The following is a 13,246-nucleotide window of genomic DNA, read 5'->3' as shown; positions in this document are numbered from 1 at the left end:
ACAAAATATTGTTATTTCTCTAAAGGAAGGCTGATTTTTGTTGTAGTATTTTTGACCATTTGTTTTGCTTTAACCACATCCTTCTAAATCCACTTCAGTAGGTAAGAGACTTTATTTGAAAGGTTCCAATAAGATGGAAACAAATTGAAATCCACAAGTTAAAATTGAGAGTGCTTAGGGAGCAATTGATGGTGGCAAAATATTATGGGACAGAGAAAAACCTATTCAGTAACAAGGTTTAGCCACATGGTTTTTAGTTCAGGTGACTAAACAATGGTGATTAGCATCAAGCACTGAATCAGCTTGAAAGTCTACACAACGATCAATTGGCATAAGGAACCTAAGGAGACATAGGCGCAAATCATCTTTCCGGTATTTTTGTTATCAATTCAAATACTGACTAAATATATAGCTATAATGTACTTCATCTGACTCACTGTATCTGACAAGGGGTTGCCAGGCTCCATTCTGTTTTTAATCTATAAACAAATCTCAAGAGTAAAACAAATCCATTAAATTTGAATGAGTAAGGCACAAAAGAAAAGAACACCTACTTTCAGAATAACATGTCCAACCTGAAATACCGGTTAAACTCGGAAAGAAAATGTTCAGATTATTTTGACTTTCTAGTCTATATTTTCTAACTTTCCCATAGACTATTCCTTTTGAAAAATATAACTGTAGGGAAAGACAGAGAGCAGTACAGATGCAATACCGAATGTCAGAAGTGGAAGATTTCTTTCATTCAACTTTTCCCTAGGATTAGTATGTGTCCAAATCAGGAAAACAATAATAGTAATAATAGTAGCAAAAATAAGTCAGATTGTATAACATGGAGACAGTCTTGGTTTTTTTTTATTTTTATAAGAAATTTTTTCTAAACTAAGAAAATGTAATTGTTGTTTTCTTTTTTTTAACTCTTATTTAGCATTTTTTATTCATTCATATTTTTTTCTTTTTTTTTATTTTTATTTATTTATTTTTTATTGAGAAAAGGAGATAAAAAAAAAAACAAGTTTCCACCTCCTCGCAGCCTCCCATTTCCCTCCCCCTCCTCTCCCCCTACGCCCCCTCCTCCCACCCTTCTCCCCCTCCTCCCACCCTTCTCCCCCTCCTCCCACCCTTCTCGCCCTCCCCCCACTCCTTTCCCCCTCCCTCTCCAGTCCAAAGAGCAGTCAGGGTTTTCTGCCCTGTGGTAAGACCTAGGACCTCCCACCTCCGTCCATATCTAGGAAGGTGAACATCCAAACTGGCTGGGCTCCCACAAAGCCATCACATTACGTAGGATCAAACCCCCGTGCCATTGTCCTTTGCGTCTCATCAGCCCTCATAGTTCGCCATGTTCAGAGAGTCCAGTTTTATCCCATGCTTTTTCAGTCACAGTCCAGCTGGTCTTGGTGAGCTCTCAATAGATCAGCTCCACTGTCTCAGTGGGTGGGTGCATCCCTCGTGGTCCCGACTTCTTTGCTCATGTTCTCCCTCCTTCTGCTCCTCATTGGGACTTTGGGAGCTCAGTCCAGTGCTCCAGTGTGGGTCTCTGTCTCTATCTCCATCCATCACCAGATGAAGGTTCTATGATGATATGCAAGATATTCGTCAGTAATGCTCAAGGATAGGGTCACTATCTTGAGTGAGGTATCCCAGACCCAAAAAGATGAACATGGGATGTACTCACTCATAACTGGTTTCTAGCCATAAATAAGGGTCACGGAGTCTACAATAGGTGAATCTAAAGAAGCTAAGTAAGAAGGGGAACCCAAGGAAAAGCATATAGTTATCCTCTTGGCTAAGGGAAGTAGACAAAATTGCCGGGGAGAAAATTGGGATCTTGGGGTGGGGTGGGTTGGGGGTAAGGGGAGATGGGGAGAGCAAAGTTAGAAGGGAAGGAGGTCGGGCCTTGGGAAAGCAGGAGGATTGGGATAAAGGAAGGTTGGACAGGGGAGCACGGAACCACAATTCTTAGTTAAGGGAACCACTTATGGTTGGCAAGAGACCTGACCCTAGAGGGGCTCCCAGGTGCCCAAGCTGAGGTCCCCAGTTAGTTCCTTGGGCAGTTGAGAATAGGGAACCTGAAATGACCCTATCCTTGAGCATTACTGACGAATAATTGTTGTTTTCTAATTAAACCTTACTGTTTTATTTTATGTCCTGAACGTTTCTTAGTTTTTGTAGTTTAACCAAAGCATGTGAAGTCATGTAAGTGACATACTACAGAGTAAACAGCTGTACTAGGAGCAGCTTTTCCATTCTGCATTTGACTGACACGGGTGTATCCTACAGACCTGAGAAGCTGTGCATCAGCTTCGTGATCTTATTAAGGTGAGCTGGGTCATGTCGCACACCTCTGGTAGGATTCTGATACTTTTCTACCTCATTCTACAGTAAATCAAGGCTCTCATTGTACCTCAGAGAGCCCCACCTTGACCCTATTGTGCCCCTCGGTTAATTATTCCTTCCCCTCACCAGTTTTGTCTTGACAAGACACCGGTCTTCAAGACAATGTTTACATATAAAGTACGGGTCTTCCTCACAGTCTTTGTGGCCGCTGTTCCCTTTGCCTGGAACTCTCTCCTGCTGAATATACCCATGGTGGTCTCTCTCCTTTCACCCAACTCTGTCCTTCTTGTTTTTGTTCTCCTCTACACTGCTGACCCTATAGGATATTTTGTAGGTTTTGCTTATTTATTTATAGTACAAGTTAAATAAGGGTCATAAGTACACGATCATATCTATCAAGTTGACTTCTGCCTTTATAATAGTACCCAACAGATGAGTAGATGCTAAGTTACTATTGTTAATGAGTCAGTTAACTGAAGTTCCCTATGTTGAATATTTGGGGCAAGAGCAATTTATATAGCAAATGAGGTCAAATACAATCCCACCAACATGAACATACCTCGTAGTCTACCTTCTCTGAGTGTTTGATTTTACCATTCAATTTTTTTTCTTGGCAGCCATCATAAAAGGGAATTTAATTTTATTTATAAAGCATTTCAATCCAATTTATATCACCATCTGCCGAGTTTTCTTCAGCTTTCCAGAAAAAGTTGGTGCTCAACTAGCTGCCAGCTCACTCCAATCAACTGACTAAAATTTTTCATTCACCAAATTTTTACTAAGTACCTATTCTATATAAAATATATATTCTACATAAAATGAGAGTGAGAAATTGAAGATCAACCAGAAACCTTTTCTCACTGAGTTCAAAGTATCATCGGAAAAATCTATTTCAACCAAAGGGGAAAGTGAAGCCTGGCCTTTTAAAAACATGGCTAGGCGATGAGGAGAGAACAGTCGGAGGGAAAGAGTCTTGAAAACCGAATATGAGAAATAAGAAATAATGAGGATGTTAGGTTGTTTTCCAGTGCTCTGGATTTTGGATATAGGATTTAACGGGATGAAAAAAATCAAGGGAAGAAGCAGGTTTAATGGGGGCAAAGTGTGGCACTAAAAAGGAGATGTCCCTTTAGACAGCAATAGTATCAATAATAATGCGAGTCCACAGTTAGAGTTAAACAGTTGCTTATGAACTGACAACTTTTGCATATATGCACTCACAACTTGTGTGCATGTATGCACACATATACCCATAACTCAACCACACTTCAAATGCAATCCCAGGCTGCAGGAGAAAGCATGTTCCTTACAGGGTGATTACAGAACACATGTGCGCTGAGCTGTGAGACAAGAGAAATCACTTACAGGCAAAAACCTGTCTGCTGCCAAGGGAAGGGGCGAAGAAAGAAGCCTTCCCCCAAGAGTCAACGCAAGAGGGTGGAAAAGCAGTTCCTGAGACAGTGTGAGAGAAGATGTTGAGCTGCGCGAGTTAAGTTGCCCAGCCTTGAGCTGTGTTTCCATAAGCTAGCAGAGAAGCCATGATGGAGAGAGTTGAGGAGTGGGAGGTGAAGACTTGATATGGACAACAGCTGGCTCTCTTAATATGCTTGACAAGCCAAGGACTCAGGGGATGGGGTTTCCTAAAACTGACAGAGAGGTATAACATCTTTTTGAAAGTTGGTAGGTACACACAGAAAAGAAAGAACCTGTGAAATGAAGAGAAGGAGAAAGACTAGAGAGACAACAACAGTATCAATAATAATAATGGGAATTCAAGGCCTTAAGTAAGTGGCAGAGGATATCAACAGCATGTCCTCTCCCTGTTGACAGATGGTGGCGGTACCCTTCCTCCACAGTACTGGAGGAAACAGGATGATGCAGGTATGAGTGTCCCTCCTAAATTAGGCAGAGTCTTTAATTGTGAGCTGACTGGGAGATTGAGAAAAAATGTAGTCTAGCTGTCTTGCTCAAACAGGGAGATAAACCCAAAGCTTAGTTTTAGGAAGCAGCATCCCAAATTTACTTCATGACTACACCAAGGAAAGACCACCAAAGGCCTCCCTGGAGCTCAAGCTGTGACATTTGCATATTAGGCATGCCTGTCTACAGAAGTCTGCCCCATGCAGATAATACCACTATTGCCTTAACAGAGACAAGGAAATGTGACTGTTGCTTCTTCCATAGCATCAAGGGTCACTTGTTAGAGTTTGGTAGTAGGCATCCATCTATCTATCTATCTGTCTGTCTGTCTGTCTGTCTGTCTGCCTGCCTGCCTGCCTGCCTGCCTGTCTGTCTGTCTGTTTTGTTTTTAATCCCAAGCATAGTTTTCCCTCCCTCCTCTCCTCCTCTCTGCCTTCTCCACCCCCAACCTTTTCTACTCCCCTATCCTCTTCTCCTCCTCTGTTATTCTTCAGAAAAAGGCAGGCCTTCCATGGATATCAACCAGCCATGAAATATCAAGTTGCAGTAAGACTAGACATCACCTCTTCTATTAAGACTGGATGAGGCAGTCTGGTAAAAGAAAAGGGTCCCAAAAGCAGGCAGCAAAGTCAGAGTCAGTTCCTACTCCTTTAAGTAGGTTCACAAGCAGCCCAAGCTACACCATTGTAACATATATGCAGAGTGCCTACATAGTCATACATGATCAGTCTCATGCAGGCTCCCTGGTTGTCAATTTAGTCTCTGCGGGCCCAGGTTAGTTGATTCTGTGGGTGTTCTTGTGATGTCTTCGCCCCATCTGACTTTTATAATCCTTTTTTCCCCCTTTTCCTCAGGATTCTGGCCATCTCCTACAATCATGCAAGACTTGCAATAGAGGGATTGGGATATCAACCCACTCACAAAACCTTTGACCTACAATTTGTCCTGCCTACAAGATGTGCTGGGGAAAAGTTGGAGCAGAAACTGTGGGAGTGACCAACTAATGACTGACTCAGCTTAAGACCCATGAGAAGGAGCTCACCCCTGACACTGCCTGGAGGGCCAGGACTCAGTGGTGACATCGCCCAGGGACGTAGGATGAAGCCAAACATGACTGGCAAAAAAAAAGTCATTGAAATTGTTCCTAATGATATTCTATTATATTCATTCATGATTGATGTCTAGCCCAAGTGGCATCAGAGAGGCTTTAGTCAGCAATTGATAGAAGTGGATGCAGTGACGCACAACCAAACGTCACATGGAGCTCATGGATTTTAATGTAAAGGATGTGTGGCTTCCAGGAAGGCTGATCAATGTAACCAACACAGATCCTAATTTACAAATAAGAGAAAAGAAAGAGAGAAAGAAGGAAAAAAGAAAGGAAGGAAGAGTTGTGTAGAAGTAGAGAACTAATCTCACAATATAAGACATAAAAGTTATCTAGCTTCAACAATCTTTGACAAGTATAAAGCAAATAGTTTAGGATAATTTCAGTCATCATAATTCAAATGACAAAGTTGATTATCTTTTGAAAACTCATTTTAACATAATTCTAAAGAAATTCATTCTACTAGCGTAGCAATAGTCCAGGTATTCTATGCCCAATTTAAGCTCATTAAGGAACATAGCCATTCTTTTTTAAACATATCCGAGACAAGGTCCAACACATCCCAGGCTGATCTGAAACTTATTATGTGGCCGTGGATGATGAACTTCTGATTATCTCATCTTCACATCCTGAGTACTTGAATTACAGAGTCCACCACCACACTCAGTTTATCTAGTGCTGGGTACCACACCCAGGGTACCACGACTGCCAGGCAATCCTTCAACCAACTGAGCATATCCCACAGCCTCGACAATTATTCTTTATCATTTTATTGGCTTTAAAAATTTAAACATAATAAGTTTTAAAATTTTAACAATTCAACAAAAGTCTCCAATTTAAAATAATGAAAAACATAAAATAAACTGTGAAATCTCAGGCATTTGTACTCATTAAAATGTGTGTATGAGATTTTGCATAACTGGAATATATGTGTCATTTTTCCTAATTTCCTTTCGAGAATTAATAATCTTCCATAAACGACCTTTTTTTCTATTTAATTTGTGTGTGTGTGTGTAGTGCTGGTGTGTACTGGTCATACGTCCTGTATATAGGGCAGAAGACAATTTTCAGGAATCCATTTTCTCTCTCCAACTTATTTTTGAGGCAAGGCCCCTCTTGCTTCCTTCCCTAGTGCATGCTACAGACTAGCTGGGCCTTGAACTTGAGTGTGGCATTGTTGATTCTCCTGTTTCCACCACTCTACTCACCACAGAAGGAGTGGGATTATAGCATCAGTGTTAGGATCAAACTCATCCATCAGACTTGAACAGCAAATGCTTTTATACCCTGATCCATCTTCGTGGAGTTCTATCATTACTCTTAATGCTTTTTTGGAGGATCTATCTTTTAGATTGTTTCCAGTTCTTTACACTAACAATCCTTGCTATCATGAACATAATAAAAGAAACTTTCACATGTCTAAAGTTTCCCAGGGAAATAGGAACGTTGAAACTTAGGGCATACACATCCTGGCTTCTGATTTGTATTACCCAGATCATCTTGAGAATAAGGAACTGATTATATCTTTGCCAGCACAGCATGGAAGCGCCCATGGGAACCAGAACTATTTTGAAGAGTCTTGGAGGAAATGGGTAGGGCTCTATAATTTCATACCTTCTGAAGTAGCTAACCTTGATCCTCCAGGGTTGACGGGATCTATAATCAACTCGACATTTACTATTCCTCTCCCATTTTTCTCCCATGTGTGACGGCCAGTGCAGGAATGCAGCAGGATAAAGGAAGCAGTCATTCCAGAGTCCCAGACCTCCTTGTGGTCTGGTGAGTCAAAAACCAAAGTTTGTGAGTTTCTCTTGAACCTCCTTGGTTACCGCCATAGGTCTCACATAATAGAAGAACTTTACAGACAAGTTTGTGTGAAAGAGCATCAACCTGAGCTCTTCTGTTTACATCAAGCAGTAAGAAACTCAGAGAGAGAAACCATTTTCAGGTTCACACAGCCAGATAGTTAAGAAATATTTAACCGTTGATTTGAATTCCTGCTCCTTTGAGAGTCCGTTTTGAAAATAGATTGTTGACACCGGTTCAAGATACTCTCAAGTGTATCTTCCATATTTGACTCCTAAGTCATGTTTAACCTAATGTGCCAAAACATTTAACAGTTCTTTTTTTTTTAACAGTTCTCTCCCCCCCCCTTTTTTAATGCAGTATCTGGTACCTTGTATTTTATTTTATTTTATTATTTTATTTTTTAAAATTTATTTATTTATTAAGGATTTCTGCCTCCTCCCCGCCACTGCCTCCTATTTTCCTCCCCCTCCCCCGATCATGCTCCCTCCCTCATAACAGTTCTCTTTAATAATTTGGAAAAATAAAGGCAAAATATGAGCTAATACAGGTAATTTTCCTGACAAGTGCTTCTAAAAACAAATTCTTGCAAATCAGATGAATTCAAAACTACCTTAGAGATGAACTACTCAGTTATTTTTAAATAAGTCCACCTATTCATTTGGTTTTTGTACTTCTGGTTTCTTGAGAGAAATAGTGAATGCGGAGCCCAAACTATTCTAATCATATTCTATTAAGGCAATTGGTATTAACAATTTTTTTAGGTTTTTTTTTAGCATTATTTGATATATAGTCTTTTTTTAACAAATAGTCTGATGTCTAGCTCCTTTAATGTCCCCGTAAGCATCCTAAAATTGGTGAAACTCTTATAAAGCATAGAGCTACATTTAAAGAATTGAGGGATCAGAGAGTGGAAGACTTATCTTTGCAATAGAATTATCATTTCTAGACCAAGATCAGCCACACACTTTCCCTTTAGCTTAAATGTTTCCACAGAACTCTCAGTTCTATACTGCTATTATTAAAACTTAGTGGTTTGCCGGGCGCTGGTGATGCATGCCTTTAATCCCAGCACTTGGGAGACAGAGGCAGGGAAATTTTGGGGAATTTGAGGCCAACTTGGTCTACAGAACAAGTTCCAGGATGTGCTCCAAAGCTACAAACCAAACCTGCCTAGAAAAACAAAAACAAGCAAATAAAGAAAAGACAAAAGAAAACAAACAACAAACAGGCAGAAAACCAAAACAACAACAAAAAAACACGTACTTGTTTTGGTATTGTGGGATCTTACATTATCATACCTTGCAATATATTTTAGATAGCCAAAGATAATGCGCTCCTTTTTTACTATTCAAAATCATACAGACCACAATCTACCTTTAAAAAAATCACTATTTACTACAAATGATCTCAATGAGTTACTAGCAGTAATCCGTATATATTTTAGATTTCTTCAAGTCTGCCAACTGAATTTTCTTCTACATTCTCCCATGACATGAGATATTACCTAAGACAGACTACCTGTTTGACCCATTGACCTGATTTCCACAAATTCATGCTCTATGAAGCTGACCAGACAGCATATTCCATGACAAAGCATATTTTTTAATGGCATGACCTTTCAGCCACCCAAGCTTGAAACTGCCTACATCTTTGGCACACTATTGAATATTGCTGTGTGTGTACGGTGAGTCGTCTATTCTTACTAATATTTTTTGTCATGACATTTGTTTCCTTGATTTTTTTTCTTTCTTTATCCAGTTCAATGCCTCCTCTTTCATGCCTGGCAGGTTTGCTCCATTATCATTTTTCTGAAATCCACACTTAGCATTTAGACAGTCTCCTGGCTAGTTTCATGTCAACTTGACACAAGCTAGTCATTTGGGAAAAGGGAACCTCAGTTGAGAAAATGCTCCCACCAGTTTGGCCTCTGAACAAGCTTGTGGTGTATTTTCTTAATTGATGATAAGATGTGAGAGGGCCAACCTCACCGTGACTGTTGCCACCTTTAGGCTGGTGGTCTTGGTGTGGATAAAAAAGTAGGCTAAAGAAGCAGTGAGGAGTAGGAAAGCAAGCAGCTTCGTGGCCTGTGCTTCAGTTACTGTCTGCGGATTTTTGCATTCAGTTCCTGTCCTGATGATTCTCAGCGGTGGAGTATGAACAGAATGTGACCTGAAACACACCCTTTGCTTCTGAACTTGCTCTTGTTCATGGAATTTTATCACAGCAATAGACATCCTGACTATGACACATAAGAAGTATTTTTTAAAATATGCTATTTTTTCAAATTGAATTCACCAATGACTCTATAATACTTGACTCAGTATAATAATAATAATAATAATAATAATAATAATAATAATAATAAGCTAGCTTGAATTCCTGCCCACATGTCTATCATCTGTATAGCACTCTTGAAGTTTTGTCCTAGATCCTTGTTGGAAAGTTGGCTGAGATGTTTAAAAAATTTGATGGATAAGCCTGAGGGCCTGAGTTTATATCCACAGGAAATCCAGCAATGGCTTTGTATACCTTTAATCTCCAGTGGTGGTGCTGAAGGGTGAAAACAGACAGACCCTGGCCAGTCAGATGAGAAAAACAAAAGTAAACAAATAAGCAAACAAAGAGTGTTCCAAGTTCAGTGAGAGATCCTGCATCAAAGAAATAAGACCAAGAATAACAGAGCAAGACACCAGAAATTCTCCTCTGTCTTACAGGTGCACACATGTGCACACAGGCAAATTTATACCAGAGCCAATGTATTGTCTTCTGTTGACATGCATTTCATAAAATATCAATTTTGCAGTCACTCAATAAATCAAGCGTGTTATGTGCTATCTGCATTCTTTGATATTCAGAATGGAGTTTCATGCCATGATCTTACATTCAGAGATTGTTTACATTTTTCCCCCAAATCACCATCTCTCCTCCAGACACTCCCTTTTCCCCCCCAAACAGACAAGTCAAGAAAAACTTTTTCCTAGACTTTTCTCATAGCTTTCCTATGTCTAACCTGTCATACCTGTTTCTATTTGTACGACTTTGGAAAAGTTCCCTTTCATTAGTACAACCTTTATTGCTCAGACCAATCAATACACTATGATAGGCTTTGTTTAGATCTGTAGTCCTTAGTTCATGTGATTCATTTGGTAATTAGCAACATAATGCCCTTGACATCTTTTGCTACTTAATCATATATAATCATTTAACTTTTCATGTAGTTGTGTCTTAAAACAAAGTAGATTGTCAGTTTCTGGCTCATAGTTAACCATAGTGTAGGAGTTCGTAAATACAAGACAATGTTCTATGTTATTCTTTTTGGTCATTCTTAGGGGAAGAAAAATTGTATAAGAAAATATTAATGACAGAAGATGATAGCATAGTGAAAGGATCCACCAAGAAATTAAGAAAGTGATTAATACAATTCAAGTTAAAACTGTAATAAAAATAATGTATGCTAACTGACATGTTATGACCACAAAGAGTGAGGTCTTCATACTAAAAATAATCTGACCTTTGGAATCAGAAATCTTGCCTGGACTTTAATAGCAAGAACATGATATATAATATAGCAGAGAGATAAGTTATACCAACTCCATTCCCTTAGAGATATATCATCCAACTAACTGCCTATGTTCTGTTTAGTTTTATAAAGCCACATGAGATCATCCATATTCAGGCTTGTTCAACTCTACTCTCGCAAGTAGCAATCAAACAGCTGTCTTCAGTTGCAAGTTTGTGACTCATAATACATTCATCCCAAATGCCCTTGTATATCATGTAGGCCATATCATCATCATTATAATAATAGTAACACTTAAGCATTGTGTACAGCCTTTTTCATCTTCGACGCTTGTTTCAATTGTATGGTGCAAGGAAAATATGGCAAGTCGAAAAAACAGTGAATTTTTTTCACTATTCTAGGAAAAGAAATGCTGAAAGGCATAACCCAGATTACAGTGTACAAACCCAAAATATTCTATATATTAGGGCATTTATGCATACAAAGCAAAACTGCAGCGCTTACAATTATAATATTGATACTCTTTCTCCTTTTCACATTATAATAGATGACTAAGACATTATAGAAATACTGTTAATGCTATTCTTTTGTGGAGAACCATGTACAATAGTAGCTCTAAGTTATTGCATGAACCAGGTAGCTTGCTAAACTTCATCTTATGAAAAATAATGATCTTAGTCATTTATGAAACCTTATCAGTCTTGTGACTAACTTCGTGTGTTTGTGTATTATTATTTTTTTTTTATTTCGGTGACACTGTTATTCCCGCCAAACTTTGCATTTCCTTTCCTACTAATCTCTCTGCAAATGTTTCCTTCTTGAACTTATATATCATGTGTAGTGCCCTCCCCCCACCCATTGCATCTTTGGAGCTTCATCCCTGCTAGCTGCTCCCAACTGTAAAAACCAAAATCATTTGAACTTTCCTGAATTAGGCCCCAGGGAGAACGGGGATAAAGAGAGGCAGATCGCTATTTCCTATTTAGACTAGGATTTTTCTTTGTGAATCAACTACCCGTTATTAATATTTATCACTTATTAACTTATTCAGCTTTATTCCAAGGCTACTATGAGTTTGTCAATATGCTTTACTGGCCAAACTAAGTGCTACCTATCTGTTTTGCTGAAAATAATAAATGGTAAGGATTATTATAGGAAATCACTGTCATGAGCTGCTGTCTCCCCTGACTGCCCTTACTCCATGAGGGCGGCAGCTGCAGGCCACTGTTGTGCAGGAAGGGATTTCTGCCATTATTTTTGTAAATACTGGTCTTCAGCCTTGCTGTGACCCTAAGAGGAGGCTTCTCAGAAACCTCCTTGATATTTTTCTTGTGCTGAGGTATGGATAAGGGAACAAAAATGTACCTCGTTCCCCTGTGTGACCCTTTGTTTATGCAGGGGGTTGGGAACACATGTTTCAATGAAAATCTTTCTTGACCCGCTATAGATGCTCAGAAGTCTTAATCTGGGTTGTGACCCAAGGAAGGGAGCCAATGGTTTGAGTCAGCTCCTAAGTAACCTTCCATTACAATAAGTTGTTTTCAATTTCTCCTAGACACTCTTGTTTTATTACTTATTGGATATGTAATATTTTTGTAGCCATTTCGAAATTTTCAGGCATATTTTGTTTGAGTTTCTTACCTGTAACAATTTATTAAAATATGGGGGCCCATTTGCAAGCTATGCTATCATTGATGCTCTTCTTCAATTTTTAAGAAGCTAAAGGAAAATCCACATGCTATTTTTTTACATACCTTCATATAACAGAATATATACTGTCATTTAGAGTTTTCTTGGTGGTTTGTCTACTTTTTATTCCACATACTTTGGCTAGCTAATTCAGTGAGGGATAGCAATATTTCATTAAAATATGAATATGTTAATGTATTATTTTCTCATTTAGAATTCTTCTGAGCAATGCTAGGGCATTTCTAAAACCACTTTGCAAATATGTTTCTCTATCATTTTCTAAGCCTTTCGATCACACCTTATTTATTTATCAGGGTGGGAGCATGTGCCATGGTGCTTGTGAGGAGGTCAGAGAGTGACATGAAGGGAGTTGATTCTCCTCTTCCACGTTGTGGCCTAGGGATCGAATTTAGATCATCAGGATTAGAGACAAGTGCCTTTACCTGCTAAGCCATATCAGAGACCCCGATTTGAATAATTTTGTCACAGAACTATGAATGCTGCCAATCTCATTTTTAAATGCTATAAAAGCCTATATAGGCTTGCATGTGGCATTCCATAGCAATATCTAAGGCCAGGGAAGCTGGTGTGCTAATTGTGCATCTTCACCTCTCCCTTCTCTCCTCCAAATGCAATCCCCACCCCCCAGTCTTATCTCCAACTGTGTAGCAGATAACCTGACTTAGCCTCCTTTCCCCTGGTCCCCATGTCCACTGTATCACACAGATCTGCCCCTCCAAGCTCCGCCCCCCACCGACTCCTTGCTTTACCCCCCCCTCCCAACTCCAGCCAACTTTCCCTGGAAACCTGCAGGCCACTCCCACCAGGGAAGCAGGAAGGAGAATTGCAAATCTTCATCTCTC

Source organism: Microtus oregoni, unplaced genomic scaffold (assembly GCF_018167655.1).
Source record: "Microtus oregoni isolate MIOR12 unplaced genomic scaffold, Mior012 000053F_ref0000044, whole genome shotgun sequence".
NCBI lineage: Eukaryota > Metazoa > Chordata > Mammalia > Rodentia > Cricetidae > Microtus > Microtus oregoni.
This window is presented reverse-complemented; position numbering follows the sequence as displayed.